This window comes from Geotrypetes seraphini, chromosome 4 (genome assembly GCF_902459505.1).
Source record: "Geotrypetes seraphini chromosome 4, aGeoSer1.1, whole genome shotgun sequence".
In the NCBI taxonomy this organism is placed as follows: Eukaryota; Metazoa; Chordata; class Amphibia; order Gymnophiona; family Dermophiidae; genus Geotrypetes; species Geotrypetes seraphini.
In genome coordinates this window covers 55,345,676-55,366,356 of record NC_047087.1, presented here as the reverse complement: position 1 = coordinate 55,366,356, position 20,681 = coordinate 55,345,676, and positions in this window count along the sequence as shown.

The following is a 20,681-nucleotide window of genomic DNA, read 5'->3' as shown; positions in this document are numbered from 1 at the left end:
GAAGCGTTGGAGGCCTGGACATTATCTAAGGGCAACACAGCAGGAATCACAAAACCCTCACTAACCCCCCCAACAGAACAGCCGCTGCCCGCAAATCACTATACTGAGCGAGCCACGGATGCATGGCGCCAACGTCAACCAGAGTGGGCAACCCACACGTCCCCAACTCACTTAGCTGGGGCCCGGAGGTAACCCAGTTCCCTTCTTGGGGCATTTGAGGGCTGATGTGACCCTGACCGCACAAGGAACAGGTGTGACGAAAGCGACAGTCGGTAAAGGAGCAGGCCGATTATTAAACTGCCAACAAAGGCCCGGACCTCCCCCAGCCCGCGAACCTCCGGGCGGACGAAAGGAACGCACCCCTCCCGCGACCTGCGAAACCCGGCTTACCCGAAGATCCCGTACCCGAACCTCCCGCTTCGCCATATGGGTGAGCCAGAGATTGATGTCCTGCGTACCCCAGGACATGTGCCGGTTCTCCTCCATCTTGTCACGGAAAGCCTCGTCATAATTTAGACAAGCCCAACCCCCGAAGCGTTGGCACGCATCCAAAATGGAGTCAGCATACGCAAGCAGAAGGCCATAATCCTGAGGTCTTTCCCTCCCCCATACGCTGGCTAACCGTAAAAACGCGCGAGTCCAATTGAGAACATGCGCGAAACTGCACCCACCTTAAGCTTCCTATCCTCCTTTCTTGCCCTGCTTCTTCCTACCGCGAGCCCGACCCTCCATAAGTTTAAAGATGTCAACACAGGTACGCCTCCTAATTTTACGCCGTAGGGAACGCGGGACCTTCTCCCATAATTCCGATAACGCCACTAGCACCGGAGCCCCCCTAATCATCACCTTCCTGTACCTGTCCCCCACGCGCCTCCGCCGATGTGACCCAGAGAAGAAGACGACAGAGAAGAAGAGGAAGATGTTAAAGAAGAGGAAGATGACAAAGAGGAATCCCTGAACCCTGCGACCCTTTTCTTACCTTTCCCCTTCTTCTTCCCCCGCTTACACGATTATCTGCCCCAGTCCCTAGGGCCATGTTACCCGTTAGTCTGGTCACCTCCTGGTCCGCGTCCACCTTCAGCTGCTCCCAAAGCGGCGGCCATCCGCAGCAACCACCATAGCAGGACGCTGTCCGGTCGTATCAGGCCTCCTCGACACCGCTCCTCGTGGGTCCGACTCGGACCGTCGTCAGCAGGTCCAGCAGCAGAAGTCCCGGCCACACCAACACGTCCAGCGCCGATATCCTGTGGGAAGAAATCCGGACAGGGGCCAGCAACCCGTACAGCATGAGGGTAAGTTAGCCCCGCGGAACCAGTACTCCCACAACGGTACCCCAATCCCCTTCGAAACCCCTGGACCCACCAGCAACGCCCGGAACCACAGGGCGATGGAGGAACCATCCCCGGGGAAAGGAGGAGGGACCGAAACCCAAGGGGCCCATCCCCCATGGAGGACCCCACATCCCCCAAGGAGACCACCCTCCTGCCATCCCCCCAGGCGGACCACCAGAGGCACCGGAATGTCGATGGGTGAACGGAATCCTCCGCGAAACCCACTCCCTGACTCCCCAGTCACACTGGTAATAGAAGCCCCTCGGTCCCCGCTGGTCCCTGCCTGCCCGACAGCCACCACCCCATCCTCATGAGGCACAGCCGGAGGCACCTCGACAACAGGCAAGGCCCCAACCGAAGCCCTCCCCGCCCTAGCCGCACCACGTGGCCGCCCTAAAGGCAGTCTACTTCTACCCCTGCGGTCGAACCCATGCTTCCTCCCGATGCAGTCACCTCCCCCACTACCTCCAGCGCGATCGCCGTTCGGGCCAGCCGAACGGGAGCGCCGAGGAGGTAACACCCCGACCCCCGCTAGCAGCCAGACTCACCGAGGCAGGTTCGGCCTCATCAAAGGAGTCTCCCGCCAAGAGAGAGAGCTCCGCAGGATCCGTGGCGGCGGCGAGAGGAGTGCGCGCCATTCCACAGCCGACACCGACTGTACCGCCACCAACGAGCAGCTCCCAAGCGCACCTCGACTTCGACCCGGTAAGCCCCGACTCTTCTCACAGACGCGACCCCGGGAAGGCTGCAAGGCTGCTTCGGAGGACAAGGCTGCTTCGGAGGACCCCAAAACCGTTAAGGTCCTCCAGGCGTCCCTCCTTCCCACCCACAATCCTCTCCGGCTGCGACGACCTATTGCCGCTCGACCCCTCTATCTAAAGACCTCCCCCTCCCAACTTCCTCCTGCTCCATGCTGGCCAGCCCCTCCTAAACTACCCAAGCCCACGGGCGACTCAGCGGGCCACCCAGCCCCGTGTTAAAGTCGCCCGTCGAGACAAGCTCTTGGGGCTTTTTAGAACCTTTCTGTAACTTGAATGTGCCAAGTACCTAAATGCAAATGTCCTTCTTTTAGACATGGAAGTATCTTCCTCTTCTGCAATCGCAGCTGGCCTCCCATCTTTTGACCCCTCCCTAGCCCTGCTCAAAACATGCCCTTGCCATATAGATATACTGGAAAATTATAAAATCAGTATTTGGATGCCCATACAATATGAATGTCTAAATGCTGGTTTTCAGACATCCAAAATATGAATACAACATCTAAAATAAGCACTATCCTTCTATAAGTTATGCATGTAAGTGTGAGTCCTGCCCATCAAGATGCAAACTATGGGCTCCTTTTACTAAGCCGTGTTAGGGCTTTAACACGCAGAATAGCGTGTGCTACATTGCCGCGCATTCTAGACCTTAACTCTAGCATTGAGCTGGCGTTAGTTCTAGAAGCATAGCGCGTGGTAATTTCCTGCGTGTGCTGAAAAAGCTAGCGCACCTTAGTAAAAGGAGCCCCTATGTGCTTTCGAATACATGCATGTAGCTATAAGTGTATAGATAAATTCTTTATACTGTGCTCAAACTTGCGCATGCTAATCTGTGTGCCTTACAGATTTGTTCATGCAACTTAATTTGGATAATAAACCAATCAGTGCTGATAATAAATAACTGGCACTAATTACAATTTACACGCACTACTTTGTAAGCGTATTCTAAAAAGTGGTGCATGTAAATTCTACTGCATGGACCTCAACAAAGGGCATGGTCAGAAGAGGATAATAGGGGGGTTGTGGGCCTTCTTAAACGTTAGGCGCACTGTTATAACATATACCCAAACCCTGTCCAACTTTGGTACAGGCATATAGGCCTGGTTTTCATTGGTATAAAAGCTTACACCTCAACATTAGTTGTGCAGATGGACACTACGCATGAATCTATAAACCACGCCTAACTCAGGAGGCAGTTTATACAATAATGTTAAGCCACTGATTCTTGGGTGCAAATTTTTAGATGACATATATAGAATTTACTCCTTTATGTGTTTAGTTTATGCAAAACTGACTAGATTACCATCCTTTAAGTGTGGACTTGTTGCCTAACTTTAGGAATTTCTTCGCAGAGTTACCTCCTAAATGCTTTATAAAATGAATCCCAAAATATTCAGCTATAACTTGACAGCGGCAGCCAGCATTTAAAGCAAACGCTGACCACTGCAACTATCAAGTTGAAAACATAAATCCCTCCTTTTACAAAACTGCGCAAGAGGTTTTTAGCACTGGCCGACACGTCGAATGCTTTGCGCTGCTTTGGCGATCATAGCGTTCCTATGAGCGTCACATCAGTGAAGAGCAGTTGGAGGTCTGAAGACAACGCTCACATAGAAAGAAGTTCCATCTTCTCTTTTCAAAGCTATTGTTTCTTCTTTTCCCCAGGCCCCCAGCATTTCAGTCACTTGGATATCAGCCTTCACATAGAGAGGTACTCCTCCATCCTTTCGACTATCTCGGTCCTTCCTAAAAAGATTATAGCCCGGTATGTTTGCATCCCATCCGTGGGAATCGCTGAACCAGGTCTCTGTGATCGCTACAGTATCCAAGTCTGCCTCTAATATTAGGGCTTGCAGATCATGATTTTTGCTGCCTAGAATGTGAACATTTGTGGTCCTTGCTTTCCAGATACTTTTTTTGTCTAGTTTGCTTAATTTCACTGCCTGTTGCCTTGCTAAGAAGGGTATCGCTAATATTGTTGTGTACATAGCTATCTTTACCATTATCACATCTTGACCATTGCTGGAGGTGGCAACCGTAAGTGTCCTGCATACATATGCACCTCCACCTTCTAGTTTAAATGCCTAGAAGCATATTGCCTTAATATCTCAACAAAGATTATTTTACCTATCACAGTAAAATGCAACCCATCATTACAATATAGTCTCTTGTTTTTCCATGTATTTCCCCATCCTCCTATGTACCTAAAGCCTTCTTGATGACATCAGGTTCTGAGCCACCTATTGAAGATCTCCTTTTACATATGTAGGTAGCACTTCTGAAAGGTTCATAGACAACCCCGCGAAAGACAAAGGCGCGCACTGACAACTGAGCGCAAGACGGAGGCGCGCGCCAAAGAAAATTACAGTTTTTAGGGGCTCCGACGGGGGGGGTTTTGTTGGGGAGCCCCCCCCAGTTTACTTAATAGAGATCGCGCCGGCGTTGTGGGGGGTTTGGGGGGTTGGTAACCCTCCACATTTTACTGTAAACTTAACTTTTTCCCTAAAAACAGGGAAAAAGTGAAGTTTTCAGTAAAATGTGGGGGGTTACAACCCCCCAAGCCCCCCACAATGCCCCCACAACATGGCGCGATCTCTATTAAGTAAAGTGGGGGGTTCCCCCCACACCCCCACACCCCCGTCGGAGCCCTAAAAACAGTAATTTTCTGCGGCGCGCGCCTCTGCGCTGCGCTCAATTGTCTGTGCGTGCCTTTGTCCCGGCGCGCTTTTGACCTGACACCCTTCTGAAAATGCAATGGTCTTTACAAAAGGCTTTAACCCTTCCCCCAGTTCTTGAAAAGTGGGGTATTGCTGGCTAGGTCATTTGTTCCCAAGTGGATAACAAGATCAACTTTAGAATTCTTAGATTCTTCTCTAATTATAGACAGTATTTGTTAGGTATTCCTGGTTGCCGAGGGACCTGGGGTACACTTTACTATTTTAGTCTCTTTGACATGTGCTCCAAGATTAATGCCTCTTATGATGGAATCTCCTAACAGCAACAATTTTCTTGATTGGGCTTTCTTTTTTCCATTTTGAGAGTGCTTTTCTTCTTGAGTTACCTTCGCTGGTTCCAGTTCCATCTCAATTCTTTTTTTCTTCAGTATTGCAGTGCTCTAATAGACCTGGGTGTATCACCGCAACCCGGAAAGCAAAAGGCAAAGCATGATGAAGTAAAGGAAGGAGTGCTCACCTGGCTTCGGGAGCAGCCCAAAAACTTAATTTCTGCAAGACTATCAGAAGCCAGTTGAATGATACAACAAATGTGTCATCTTGCATGGAGACTATGGGCTCCTTTTACTAAAGTGCGCTAGCGTTTTTAGCGCACGCACAAAATTACCGCACGCTAAACCGTGCGGTGCACTTCTAGAATAGCGCCGGCTCAATGCTGGCGTTAAGGTCTAGCGCGTGCGCTATTCAGCGCATTAAGGCCCTAATGCACCTTAGTAAAAAGAGCCCTATGTGGAAAAGTGATATGTTCAATTGCTCACAGTTACTTCTATTAAAATCATTAAATGTATTTTGCCTTTACTTTTTGATTAATCCCTGTTTGTTACCATCAAGGATTTTTGGTCAAAACAGCTATGAATTTTGTAACTTGACCTTAGCTATTTGTTAGGTAAAGCAAAAGAGAAATGCATATAATTAATAGAGTAATTAATGGGGGAAAAACTAGCACTGATTCAACCTCTGCTAGATGACATGAAGCCATCTAGTAACCTCATATAGAATTGAGTAGAACCGAAGCGTCTCCTTCTCTTTTCCATTCATTCATAGGAAACAATGTTTTGTTTTGTTTTTCTGCCCCTTGATAAATGAAGCAACAAAAATACACTCTCTTCATACACCTATGGAAGATAATTTTATAAGAGTAGCTTCCAACTCAAGCACTTTCTAGGCAGTATTTTATAAGTGGCAGAGAATTCAGCTTGACCCTGTGATTGCTTATACCTGCTCGAGCTGATATAAGCGAAGGCACTAACATCTGGACACAGATTAAGATATGTCATAGTCTATGCATATCTATATGCCAGATCTGCATGTTGTCTGTCCAACTTTGCCCCTATTGATACCTACTGGCCTTCATGTCATAGTGCATACTTTAATATCGGTTATTATTTTTTAAGAGATCAATTATGCTTATATGTGGCCATATACCTGCAGGAATGACTTTATAAACTTACCTCCAAATTCTTCAAACTTTCGAATAATAAAAGAACAGGAGGGCATTCAGAAAAGTTGAAAGGGGACAGATTCAAAATGAATGCTAGGAAGTTCTTCTTTACCCAACGTGCGGTGGACACCTGGAATGCGCTTCCAGAGGACGTAATAGGGCAGAGTACGGTACTGAGTTTAAGAAAAGATTGGACAATTTCCTGCTGGAAAAGGGGATAGAGGGGTATAGATAGAAGATTACTGCACAGGTCCTGGACCTGTTGGGCCGCCGCGTGAGCAGACTGCTGGGCACGATGGACCTCAGGTCTGACCCAGCAGAGGCATTGCTTATGTTCTTATGTTCTTATGTTCTTTTCTGGGAATTAATGATCATGTTAGAGTGCAACCTTCACTCAAGAAAGGACTACCAACCTTTTAACCCAGTTTACATTTTAAATATGCAAAGTATGAATCGTGTCCTATTCAGTTCATCAGTTTTATTTTTCGATTGTCCAGCATCTTGACAAGACAAAGTATTTTTCCAATGAGCTTAATTTAGAATTTTCTAAATGAGAAAGTAGTTTAATTTACTCGTTAGACAACAGAATAGAAACTTCACCTGCCATAACACTAATTCATCATCATGACTGATTGTGAAAAAAACTTATGACACCTTTGTGTTATGAATTATTATAAAGTTCCCTGATGAACAAAGATTCTTTTATGAACTAGATAACGGCTTCACAAATAGGGTAGTTAGCAACTTGACAACTCTGTATAAGTGTCGTAGGCAGACAGATGGAAACTGAAAATGATTTAAAATTGGCCTAAGAGAGCACACACAAGTAGTAGACATTGACTGACTTTTTCTACGCGCTGTTGGTGGTCAGTTATTGTAAGCTATGACACTGGGGGGGTTCCTTTTACTAAGGTGCGTTAGGGCATTAACGTGCAGAGTAGCGTGTACTACAATGCCCCACGCGCTAGAGGCTAACGCCTCCATAGAGCTTGCATTAGCATTTTTGTCTATCGCATAGAGTAGTGTGCGGTAATCTTCGGCACGCACTAAAAACGCTAGTGCACCTTAGTAAAAGAGGGGTTGGGAACATCTAAATTTCAAGTGTATTCAAATCTTGATATACCGTCCATCATGTCTCCTGTTCAGCATGTTTCGCCAAATGCTTTTTCAAGAACATCCCTTTTATAAATACGCGCCATCGACATCCAGTCTCCACTCTTTACATGACAAGAATTTATAGTAATTTCCATAGATCAGTATACTGGCCTCATAATCTATTTAAATTGAAACATTTAAAAAACCCAGTTTTTATTTTTTGTTTGTTTGTTTTACCTTTCTCTGTTTTCCACGTACTCAGGTAGGGTTAGTCTCAGTTAGGGTGCTGGTCTTTGCCCAGAGGGCTGCCGCGTGAGCGGACTGCTGGGCCCGATGGACCACTGGTCTAACCCATATTTGGTCTGACCAAAGGCTCATCAAATCTAGAATCCTGTTTTCAATAGAGGCCAATCCAGGTCACAGGTACCTGGCAGAAACCCAAAGAGTAAGCCAGTTCAAAGCAGTGGCTTTCTCCAGATCAGCCTGGGTCATAAGGACTTATCCAAAATTTGTTAAAACCCAACTAAATGTTTTTTAACTACATCCTTCAACAACAAATTCCAGAGCTTAATTGTGCAATGGATGAAAAAAAAAACAAAAAAAAACTTTTTCCAATTTGTTCTAAGTATGCTCATAGTTACTGTACTCTTTGAAAGAGTAAACCACTCTTTCCATTTAACAGTTCCAGTTCATTTGTGAAGGCCTAATCTCTTTGGCATTTCCTCACAGGAGGACTAGTCTCCTTTTTCGTCTCTTTACATTTGACTTTGTCTGACTCCTTTCTCTGTTTTATCCCATGTATTTTGCTTTCTATGACTCTTTTCCAGTTCTTCCTCTTCCTTTACTAACATTGTTTTGTTTTAATTGTCACTTCTCCCCATTTCTTATCTACCTGTTTTAACTGTCACTTCTCCCCATTTCTTATCTACCTGTCTTTCAACCATCAGTACTTCACGTCTGGTTCTTTTCCATTTCAATGATTTTTTTTCTCAGCCTTCTGGAATAAATCTCCCTTGGGCAATTGCCGTCATTCCCTGATTATTTGGCAGCTGGAAGACAATTTTATAAATAAGTGCCTATTTTTAGGCACCAAGAAAGCACCTATTAGGAGCTTAAAGGAAAGTGAACACCTACTTTTTGGTGTCTTTTCTATAACAGAAAAAAAGGTATCTACTTTTCTTTCTAGGCCACTAGCATACCGACACAAAATAATCCCTTCAGATTTCTCACTTCATATGCATTCCACTATGTATCCTTCCCCATGCAGCTTAGATGTTATTATTTATGTGTGTAAATAATGGCATTTTAGCTAGCAGGGAATGTCAGCAATTTGCAGGACCTGCCTTCCTGCACTTCCCTCTAGCCTGAACATAAGAAGTTGCCACCACTGGGTCAGACCAGAGGTCCATCGCGCCCAGCGGTCCGCTCCCGCAGCAGCCCATAAGGTCTATGACCTGTGAAGTGGTTCCTGACCATTTCTGTAACCTACCTCTACATCTATCTGTACCCCTCAATCCCCTCATCCTTTAGGAACCTATCTAAACCTTCCTTGAAACCCTGTAATGTGCTCTGGCCTATCACAGCCTCCGGAACATCTCAGGACCACTCTTCTCGTTCTTTTCTATCCCAAACAGTTTTACCTCTCATTCTTCTATCACATTCTTCATTACCCTATCTTAGCTTACCCTTTTAAGGGCCATTTTACCAAACTGCAGTAAAAAGTGGCCTTAATATGTTCTTACATGGGTCGTTTCTGTTCGCTAAGGCCATTTTTACTGCATAGGTAAAATAGTTACCTTATATATATATATATTTTTTTTTTTTTCAACTAATGGCAATGCACGAAGGTCTCCTTTTACAAAGCCACGGTAGTGATTCTCCAGCAGCGAATGCCCCAAAGGCCCATAGAAACTGAATTGACTTTGGTGCATTTCTGACGAGGGAATCACTACCGCAGATTTGTAAAAGGAGCCCTAATTTTCCCATTAGCGTGTGCCACCTATTTTGTAATCCTTTTCTGCCCTTCCGTGTCAAAATATACCGTCTATGTATGAGTATTTGCTCTGAATTCCCTTACCTATGCCTTTTGGCTTTTGTTCAAATACCTTGACTAAAGGTGCTTTATATACAAAAATATAATTTAAAATAAAGCAACATGTTATTGCAATTCATTTATTTCCTGAGACAGTAGTTTTTCTTCACTCTAATGTTTCAGGTGAACCAAACTTCCCTAATAGTGAATAGGTTTGGAAATTCTGGTGCAGTGCACTTATAGAAGCATGGCTCAGGCTTTATAGAACCAACTCTTTCATCTTTTGTATGTCACAGTTGAATTACGTATGCAAATTCATGTTTGTATCACAACAAAGCAAGCTGTAAATTATTTCAATGTATGTCGGCTTCATGGTATTGTTTATCTGGGATCTGCTCTCTAGCCCTCTTTCATTGGCATGGATTTTATCACTGATTGTCTACTTCATACCAACCCCTTTCATATCTCAAACTCCTTAAAAGCTCTAATGCAAGGTTAATTGCTTGTGATATGTATTTTTTTTAATATATATTTGTCTCATGGTCTATAGCACTAGAGTAGTGAAGATGTAATGAAAGAAGTCTGAAAATCCTAAAATTAATGCATCCTTCTTTGTTGCAAATGTTATTCATAAATATCAGTTTCCTTCTTCTTCTTCTTTGTTAAGGGTCAATTTTCAAATAATCTGCATTGTTGCAATGTGGAGTTCTTATAAAGTCTGAAGACTAACCCCCTCTTTTACTAAGGTGCGCTAGCATTTTTAGCGCACGCTGCATTGCCACATGCGCTAACCCCTATGCACCAAGAACTAACGCCAGCTCAATGCTGGCATTAGCGTCTAGCACGCGTGGTAATGCAGCGCTCGCTGAAACCACTAGCGCAGCTTAGTAAAAGGAGCCCTAAAATTTTCCATGTACTTTGCATCTGTCTTTTTTCTCTGCATAACCAAGAAAAAATAGTGTGAATACTTTGAAAATATCATATATGCACAATATTTTCTGCCTCTGATCTACACACATCCAAAGGAATACTGTTTTCAATACCACCAGAAGTATATACATTTTGAACTCTGCACAAGACTTCTAGCAAACAACGTCAAGAGAGGAATAGAACAGGCTTTAAACTGAGAGAAAGGGGAAAGCCGACAGTCGACCTAGCGTCGATGATTCGGAAGAAGGTATCCCGTGAAGATACTAAGGGGAAAAAAGGCAGGGAAGAAACAAGAGACAAATTACAGGAGTCAACTAACCCAGAAGAGGAGGTTAGAAAGATTGTAGCAAAAGAGAAGACACCAAAGACTGAAGCACAGGGAAAAGAAATGAAGATGACAAAATGCCAGGATCTAAACTGCATATATACTAATGCAAGGAGTTTAAGAAACAAAATGGGGGAGCTAGAAGCCATGGCCAATGCAGAGGACATAGACATCATTGGAATCTCTGAAACGTGGTGGAATGAGGAAAACAAATGGGATACAGCACTGCCGGGGTACAAGCTCTATCGCCGGGATAGGTCAGGTCAGAAAGGAGGAGGAATAGCCCTATACGTAAAAGAAAGCATACAATCGACAAGAATGGACACAGCGGAGATGATCAACAAACTGGAATCGTTATGGGTTAAAATACCGGGTAGGAAAGGGCATGAAATAAAGATGGGCCTATACTATCGTCCACCCGGGCAAACCGGAGATAGCGATAAAGAAATGGATGCCGAGATGAAGCGAGAATGCAAAAGTGGTTACACAGTTGTTATGGGAGACTTCAACTATCCTGGGATAGACTGGAGTCTTGGAAGCTCAAGATGCGCTAGGGAGACAGAATTCCTGGAGGCTATACAAGATTGCTTCATGGAGCAGCTTGTTAGAGAACCGACGAGAGGAAATGCCACTCTGGATTTAATCCTAAATGGACTAAGGGGACCTGCAAAGGAAGTGGAAGTAGTGGGACCGTTGGGAAACAGTGATCATAATATGATCAAGTTCAAGGTTGAAGTAGGCATACCGAACGGAAAGAGAACCATAGCGACATCTTTCAACTTCAGGAAAGGAAACTATGAAGCAATGAGGGAAATGGTAAGGAAGAAACTTAGGAACACTTCCAAAAAATGGCAAACAGTAGAACATGCCTGGTCTTTTTTCAAAGACACAGTGAGCGAGGCACAAAATCTGCACATCCCCAGATTCAGAAAGGGGTGCAAAAAGGGTCGAACAAAAGACCCAGTATGGATGACTAAAATAGTGAAGGAAGCGATAGGCAATAAGAAAAATTCATTCAGGGAATGGAAAAAGGACAAAACTGAAGGGAACCAGAAGGAGCACAGGAAGTATCAAAAAGAATGTCACCGTGTGGTTCGAAAAGCCAAAAGAGAGTATGAAGAGAGGCTAGCCAGGGAGGCACGAAATTTCAAACCGTTCTTCAGATATGTTAAAGGGAAACAGCCAGCTAGGGAGGAGGTAGGACCGCTGGACGAAGGAGACAGGAAGGGAGCGGTGAAGGAGGAGAAAGAAGTCGCAGAAAGACTCAACATGTTCTTCTCGTCTATATTTACAAACGAAGACACAACCAACATACCAGAACCTGAACAAATATTCAATGGAAATCAAGCAGAAAAATTAACATCCATGGAAGTGAGCCTTGATGATGTACACAGGCAGATAGAAAAACTTAAAACTGACAAATCCCCGGGTCCGGACGGAATCCATCCCAGGGTTCTGAAGGAATTAAAGGAGGAGATAGCGGAACTACTGCAGCAAATTTGCAACCTATCCTTGAAAACAGGCATGATCCCGGAGGATTGGAAGATAGCCAATGTCACGCCCATCTTTAAAAAGGGATCAAGAGGTGACCCGGGAAACTACAGACCAGTGAGTTTGACTTCGGTTCCGGGGAAACTGACGGAAGCACTGATTAAAGAACACATCGATGAACATCTGGAAAGAAACGAACTTTTGAAAACAACCCAACATGGTTTCTGCAGGGGGAGATCGTGCCTAACGAACTTATTGCACTTCTTCGAAGGAATTAACAAACGGATGGACAGAGGAGACCCCATAGACATCATATACCTTGATTTCCAAAAAGCCTTTGACAAGGTGCCTCACGAACGTCTACTCCGGAAACTGAAGAACCATGGAGTGGACGGAGACGTACATAGATGGATCAGAAACTGGTTGGCGGGTAGGAAACAGAGGGTAGGGGTGAAGGGCCACTACTCGGACTGGATGGGGGTCACGAGTGGTGTTCCGCAGGGCTCAGTGCTCGGGCCGCTGCTATTTAATATATTCATAAATGATCTAGAAACAGGCACGAAGTGTGAGATAATAAAATTTGCGGACGATACAAAACTATTTAGTGGAGCTGGGACTAAAGAGGAATGCGAAGAATTGCAAAGGGACTTGAACAAATTGGGGGAATGGGCGGCGAGATGGCAGATGAAGTTCAACGTTGAGAAATGTAAAGTATTGCATGTTGGAAACAGAAACCCGAGGTACAACTATACGATGGGAGGGATATTATTGAATGAGAGCAACCAAGAAAGGGACTTGGGGGTAATGGTGGACATGACAATGAAGCCGACGGCACAGTGCGCAACAGCCGCTAAGAAAGCAAATAGAATGCTAGGCATAATCAAGAAGGGTATTACAACAAGGACAAAAGAAGTTATCCTGCCATTGTATCGGGCGATGGTGCGCCCGCATCTGGAATACTGCGTCCAATATTGGTCTCCGTACCTTAGGAAGGATATGGCGTTACTCGAGAGGGTTCAGAGGAGAGCGACACGCTTGATAAAAGGGATGGAAAACCTTTCATACGCTGAGAGATTGGAGAAACTGGGTCTCTTTTCCCTGGAGAAGAGGAGACTTAGAGGGGATATGATAGAGACTTATAAGATCATGAAGGGCATAGAGAGAGTAGAGAAGGACAGATTCTTCAAACTTTCGAAAAATAAAAGAACAAGAGGACACTTGGAAAAGTTGAAAGGGGACAGATTTAAAACGAATGCTAGGAAGTTCTTCTTTACCCAACGAGTGGTGGACACCTGGAATGCGCTTCCAGAGGGAGTAATAGGGCAGAGTACAGTACAGGGGTTTAAGAAAGGATTGGACAATTTCCTGCTGGAAAAGGGGATAGAGGGGTATAAATAGAGGATTACTGCACAGGTCCTGGACCTGTTGGGCCGCCGCGTGAGCGGACTGCTGGGCATGATGGACCTCAGGTCTGACCCAGCAGAGGCATTGCTTATGTTCTTATGTTCTTATGAAGAAGGCAGTTGTCAAGCCAATATGTATGGATAAAAACGTATTTTCATGCGTAACTGGCTTTTAAAATTGCTTTCTAAGCTAATAGATTCATGCCTTTCATGAAAACATTAACCAGATTTTGTTTATTCAGATGAAATATTTTGCATACACACACACACACACACACACACAAAGCCATTGGCTAAGATGGCGTTGAAATCAGACACCTGATTTGTGCAATTCCCCAGTACAGCACTGCTTCAATTGACAACCGCTTACCACTATGGGGAAGCAGAAAGGTGCTCCATGGGTTTGTCCTCCAAATTTGGTGACACTGAGACATTTGGTACAGGTGACCATTCCAGGGGTGATGACCCGACAGGCAATAGAGACTATATCAGCTTCGGGAGGAACACCGAGTTCATTGGCAGACCTTAGCATTGATTGAGCTTCATTGAGCACGGATCAGAGGCAGGCTCCACTCAACTCAGAAGCACAACCCAAGTTGAAGTGGCTGAAAATTGAACTTCCAGAAAGAAGGTTTTGATGGACAACCAAGGAAGACCAGGGGCTCATTGGAAAGCAAATGGCCGAAGTTGAAAAATCTTTGACTTGCTTGGAGGGGAGTGGAATAGAGGCTTCTCGAAGTAATAATTCTTATTTTGGGGAGATAGTTAAGCCTGCAATTATAAATATGGAAGCCCTGTGGCAAGCTATTATGGTTATTGACTCTAACCTTAAAAAGCAACTTCTGTGTTTCGAAGTGATTGTAGAGCTATTTCCTCCAGTGTTGAAAGTCATAGAGAGATTTTGCAAGCGCTTGGTGAAAGTTTGGAGAAATTTGAAGAATAGTTGGTTCATTTGAGTTAGATATTGTGAAAAAAAATCTTTTATATCCAGGAATTAAGAATATATGGACATTACCAGAAAAAGAACAATTTGAGACTTTCCTACATCAATTTGAAATTTTCCTAGGTCTCCAGTATTATCGGCGATGGAAATAGTGTGGAAGTATTTTGGGGATATATTGTTGATTTCATCTGAATCTATGCCATCTATTGTGAAGGCACAATATTTCACTATTAAGAGAGACCAAGGAAGTTCAACACCAATAGAAGTTCAACACCAATATAATTGAATCTTAATAATTTTTTGGAGAGTTCTTTGGAAATTATTTCTGAGCGTACAGTTCTCATTGTGACATTCACCTTGGAGATCTTATACCATGAACTTATTTCAGGCCTAAGCGACTGTTACAGTTTATAGAGGGTAAGGAAGGTGATGGGGTCATAGTCAGAACTGAGATCTCTTCCACAGGATAATGTGAACTGACTGTAGGTAATAGTCTTCTGTACTGCTACTCTGTTTTAATTACATTTCCTTATAGATTTCTGTTTCTTTGGCCCTGCTATTATTGTGGCTTAAATAAGTTTTAGTTTTCCTGATGAAGATTCAAAATGAATATTATTCTATATTTGTTGGAAGCAGGTGCTGGTGTATAAGGCCAGATTTTATTGGACTTAATTTACCGGCACCTAATTCGGATGTCTAGCAACACCTAAGTTAACCACACCTAGTCTCTGCCCCTAACCATGCTTACTTGTCAGGTAGGCATCATTAGGGGGTCCTTTTACTGAGGCGCGCTAGCCATTTTAGTGCGTGCTAAACGCTATTGCGTCCATTATAGTCTATGGACGCGTTAGCGTTTAGCGCGCGCTAATATTTAGCACACGCAAAAACGGCTAGCATGCCTTAGTAAAAGGACCCCTAGGTGCCAAAAGGCACCATGCATAATTACATGTCTAACTTTTAAAATTAAAAAATTTTTAAATTAATTATTCAGTTAACTTCAATGGCGTGGTCAATTACCACACCATTTAAGCTTATTGATTTAATTTAGGTTAGGCATCACTAGGCAGCCTCAATTACAGTGTCTAGCAGTGCCTAACTAGGGAACCATTTACAGAATCAGGCCCTAAGAGGCTAAAGTAATAATGCACAATATTACCCTGTTAAAGTGTATTACTTGGCAACATTGCACATTATTTTACTGTAATGCATGTTAGATATAGGTACCACAGGCTACATAATAATAAAATGTAAAACATGCAAATGCATATAAAACACATTACTATTATTTAAATTGAATAGTAAAGCTTGCATTGAACTTTGCATGTTGAGTTGTTGCATAAAAAATCAATAACACCAGCTTTATATATCCTTCTTGGGGTGATTGTCTACCAACACACAGTCCAATGCACCTGGGGATCCTCTCTGAAAGGGGACAGCACTGTATATTCTAACCCCCCTGCAAAGACTCCCCTGAACATATCCCCCAACACCTCCCTCACCAAAACATTCTCATTATTGAGAATGCAGCTCCATATCACCCACAGTTAGTGTTCTGGGCTCCCCTGACCAAGACCTTGCCTCCTCCCCTCCCCCCCCCACCATAGCTCCTCCCTAGGCCTATATGAAACAAACCATGGGGTCTAGAGCTCGTGGGGCAGAAATAATCTCTAGTTGCTCCTTTTTCTGCTGGCACTGGGTTCAAAATGGCACCCATGACCTATGGCAGTAGCCTTGTGATAGTGGCCTGATGCTTCTTCCTAGTGGTTGTTTCATGAAGTGGCCTGATACTCAAAGATAGGGATTTGATGCTCCTGAGGAACAGATGCTCCTGAGGAACCTTGCAGCTTGCAAGGTTGATCACAAATTGTGTTATTCCTTTACCACAGGAGACACTAATCTGCAGTATTGCAGGTACTGCAGTTAGAGGCCCTTTCACTAAAGTTTGCATCTGTTACTAAATTAAGAACATAAGAATAGCCATACTGGGTAAGCCAAATGGGTCTATCTAGCCCAGTATCTTGCTTCCAACAGTTGCTAATCCAGGTCACAAGTACCTGGCAGAAACCCAAATAGTAGCAGCATTCCATGCTACCAATCCCAGGGCAACCAATGTCTTCCCCTATGTCTGTCTCAATAGCAGACTATGGACTTTTCCTCCAGGAAGTTGTTCAAACCAATTATAAACCCAGATACATACTCCAGCTGCTGTTACCAAATCTTCTGCCAATGAGTCCCAGAACTTAACTATTCATTGAATGAAAAAAAAAAGTCCTCCTATTTGTTTTAAAGGTATTTCCATGTAACTTTATTGTGTTCCTTAGTCTTTGTATATTTTGAGAGCAAAAAAGTGCTTCAGTTTTACACATTCTACACCACTCAGGATTTTATAGGCCTCAATCATATCCCCCTCAGCCATCTCTTTTCCAAGCTGAAAGGCCCTAACATCTTTAGCCTTTTGTCAAACAAGAGGAGTTCCATCCCCTTTATCGTTTTTCCCGCTCTTCTTTGAACCTTTTCTAATTCCGCTATATCTTTTTTTGAGATATGACGACCAGAACTGAACTAAGAGTTGCCATACTGAGACAGACTAAATGAGATAGACTGAAGGTCCATCAAGCCCAGTATCCTGTTCTAATAGTGGCCAAGCTAGGTCACAAGTATCACAGTAAACTAAGCTGTGGTAAAAATCTGGCTTACATAACTCCAGGATAAATAAAAGACTTTTCTAATGGATGTTGCTTTGTTTTATGTGTATATATACTGTATAATAATAAGCTTTAATCTTCATTTTAGAAAAAAAACAACTGTACACCTTCAGTTTCAATATCTCTGTGTCAACATTAATCAGAGAACTACTGTAATATGACTAAAGGATCACCTTGTTATTATTAATGATCATTGTGATGCATGATCAGTGGTGTTACAGGAAGTTTCTGTACACTGCTTACATAGGAAAACAACAGGCACAATAAATTATATATTATTCTTCCTATCAAATTCATGCTGCTTGTACTCACTCTGCCTTCCACTCCAATTTCTCCTTTCTCTTTAGAAATCGATCTCTTCTTTTAACCAGCTTTTTCCCTCTGATCATTTTCTCTACCCTTCTTCTGTCCTGCGCTTCCAGTAGTTTTCTTTGCCATCTAGTTGGCTGCCTCCACATTTCTAGACTGCATTTCCATTCAATATCTGACCAGTCACCCTCTTCAAACTTTAAATAACTCCTTACAGCTAATTTACTTTTCCAGATTCTTTCTTCTTTTTCTCCTCTCTCCATTCCAGCATCTGTATTCTTTATTCTCATCTTAGTTTTTATCATGCTTATCCTCTTTAGGTACTTATTAATAGATACATTGGAGTAAAGTGCTGTTTTAAAAAGATAATCAAATATATACATTCATATTCATATACAGTGGAACCTTGGTTTATGAGCATAATTCGTTCCAGAAGCATGCTCGTAAACCAAATTACTCGTATATCAAAGCAAGTTTCCCCATAGGAAGTAAGGGAAACTCGCTTGATATGTTCCTACCCACCCCCACCCAAGATAAGCGATTTTATCAAATTTTATTAAACTTGAAACTTGACTATGTCTAGGGTTACTAGATTTTCCGGAAATAAAATCCAGACCCATGGCCCCGCCCCTAGGCCTGCCCAGTTCCACCTGGCCCTGCCCAGTTCTACCTGAGTCACGCCCCATTCCATCCCCCATTTTACCCTCTCAACCTGTTCATTTGTCGGGAGGGCATCTGCCCATGCGCTGGTATGACGCGATGACATCACACATATGCATGCACGTGACATCGCCGCATTGCATCCATGCATGGGCAAATGCCATCCCGATGTCACTCCTAGCTGGAAGCTTTTCAAAACCCAAAGTTCATGTCCTTTAAAAGGAGGAAATCCAGACATCTGGTAACCCTAACCATCTCCTTTCTCATCACCATGTAAACCCGTGCCAAACATGATGATATTTTCACCACACTGGCTGTTGTTAGCATGTAGTAGGTGTTACTGTGCACTGAAAAACCACACTAAGGCCCTCTTTTACAAAGGTGCGCTAAGCATTTTAGCGCGGATTTAGCACGCGTTAAATCAACGCATGCGCTAACCGCTAATGCGTTCATAGGATAACATGCACGCATTAGCGTTTAGCTCATATTTAGCGCATGCTAATATTTACCATGCGCTAAAAAGCATAGCACACCTTAGTAAAAGAGGGGGGCAAGTGTTTTGCACACTTTAGTATAAGAACCCCTATAATTTCCATTTGTCCATGCCTGCCATTTACACTAGTATTGCATAAAGGAAAAAGGCATCTTCTTTTCTTTCCCTCTTCCCTTTTTTTTTTAAATGAATATCCTTTTATTTTACTAAAATGTTTACATCAAAAATAATACTTTCACAAAGGAAAATGAAATATCACATCACCAACTAAAGAAAGAAGAAATAAAACAACTTAAAAACTTGTAATTTCAGGTTCAACTGCCATTACCACAGTGTTTTTCTAACACTATGAAAGATACCAAAAAGGTACTGACAACCCTTAATGGTAGTCTTGCGGTACTAGTGCTAGAAGTCGTTAATGCCATGTTGGATCCCAGTGCTGCTGAGTGTAGGAATGGCTGAGGATTTCTCCTACCCACCCAGTAGACAGCAGAGAAAATTTAAAACATATTGGGGGGGGGGGGCCTTCAGGAAGGTGGATGGTGCCTCAGGAAATCCTGACAACACTTGGGGAGTATGGCTTCTGGGTAGGAAGCATACCTTGAGGAGTGTCCTTGTTGGGGTTCAGTATTAGTTGGGAGCTTGATTGGGGGGGGAGGGGTGCAACAGGGGCTTTCTCTTGAGAGGAGGCTCACTTGGTACTACAAATTTTTACAAATGTTTACCCATCTAAGAGACTGCCTGGAAGCATAGGGTTGCAGATTGAAGGCCCTATACTCCCGGGTGGTAAAATAATCCCAGCTTGAAGCCATAGTAATGAGCTGCTTTACATATTTTGCATTTTATTACTATGTAACCCATGGTGACTTAAATAATGCTATGTTAAGGTCTGACAACCTTTAAGTCATGTTAAGGGGCAAATAATGTGGGTTATTGTCCTAACGCAGCTTGATAACTTCCCCCCAATTTGATAATATCTCCCCTTAATACGATCCCTACTATTATGAAAGTATAATTTATAGAGAGAGACTGAGATAGAATGCTGATTTAAATTAAAGTATGAAACTCTGAAATTTGTTCTCAGCCCAGCCAAGAAGAGAATGATATGGTGCCATGAAACTTACAAGTTATTCCACACTTTTCTTGTCATTTTTGTTTCATTTCATACCATCCACCTTTCTGAAGGCCCCAAAGGCTTTAAAGTTTTATGGCCCCACATCATTCTCTTCTTCGTTGGGCTGAGAACACTTCTGCGGCCCCTCATATGAATTTGGAAAAACAATGTAGAATTATTTGGATTTTATTTCCATTATTTGAATTTGAATACAGCAAAAAGGGTTCATATTTTTTATAATAGTTCCCCTTATGGGACTGATTTATGGGATACCAGTTGTAAGAAACAGCCTACACACTTTAACGATCACATTAATTATGGTTGTATGTGAATTTGTTTTACATAGTTTCACAAAAGGTTGGTTTTTATTTCTTTCAAATTTTTGGAGCAGAGTAAAACAGATAATCTGTTTTGACATGCTCTCTAAATGGCACTCAAGTCAGTATACATACTAACTCATCCATAAGTCATCTCTTTTATACACATGTACTATGTGTCCAAGGAAAAGAGTTATATTGGCTGCCAGAGTTTGAATAATAATGGCCATTAATATGGTGAATTGATGGTCACCACATTCATCCCACATATCAAATCCCCTTTCAATGAGATCAGTTCCATCAACTGTCAGATTCCATTAAATATATCCCTCAGACCTACTGACCAGCTGACAGTAGAGAAACACAAAACCATACACCCACTATTAGCATCATAAAATGTGAAATCAGCTGGAAGGAATGATAGCAGAAACGAAAAGCAGGAGAGATGAAAATCTGAAATGCTCATGTGTCATTTGAAAAAGAAAATCAAAAGAAGCCGTATAAGCCCATGGAATACTGACGTTAAAGCAGAAGTTCCCACATTGTTTCTCACCATAGCATGTAATGATTCCATTGCCTTTTGTTAATTTAGGATTTGCATA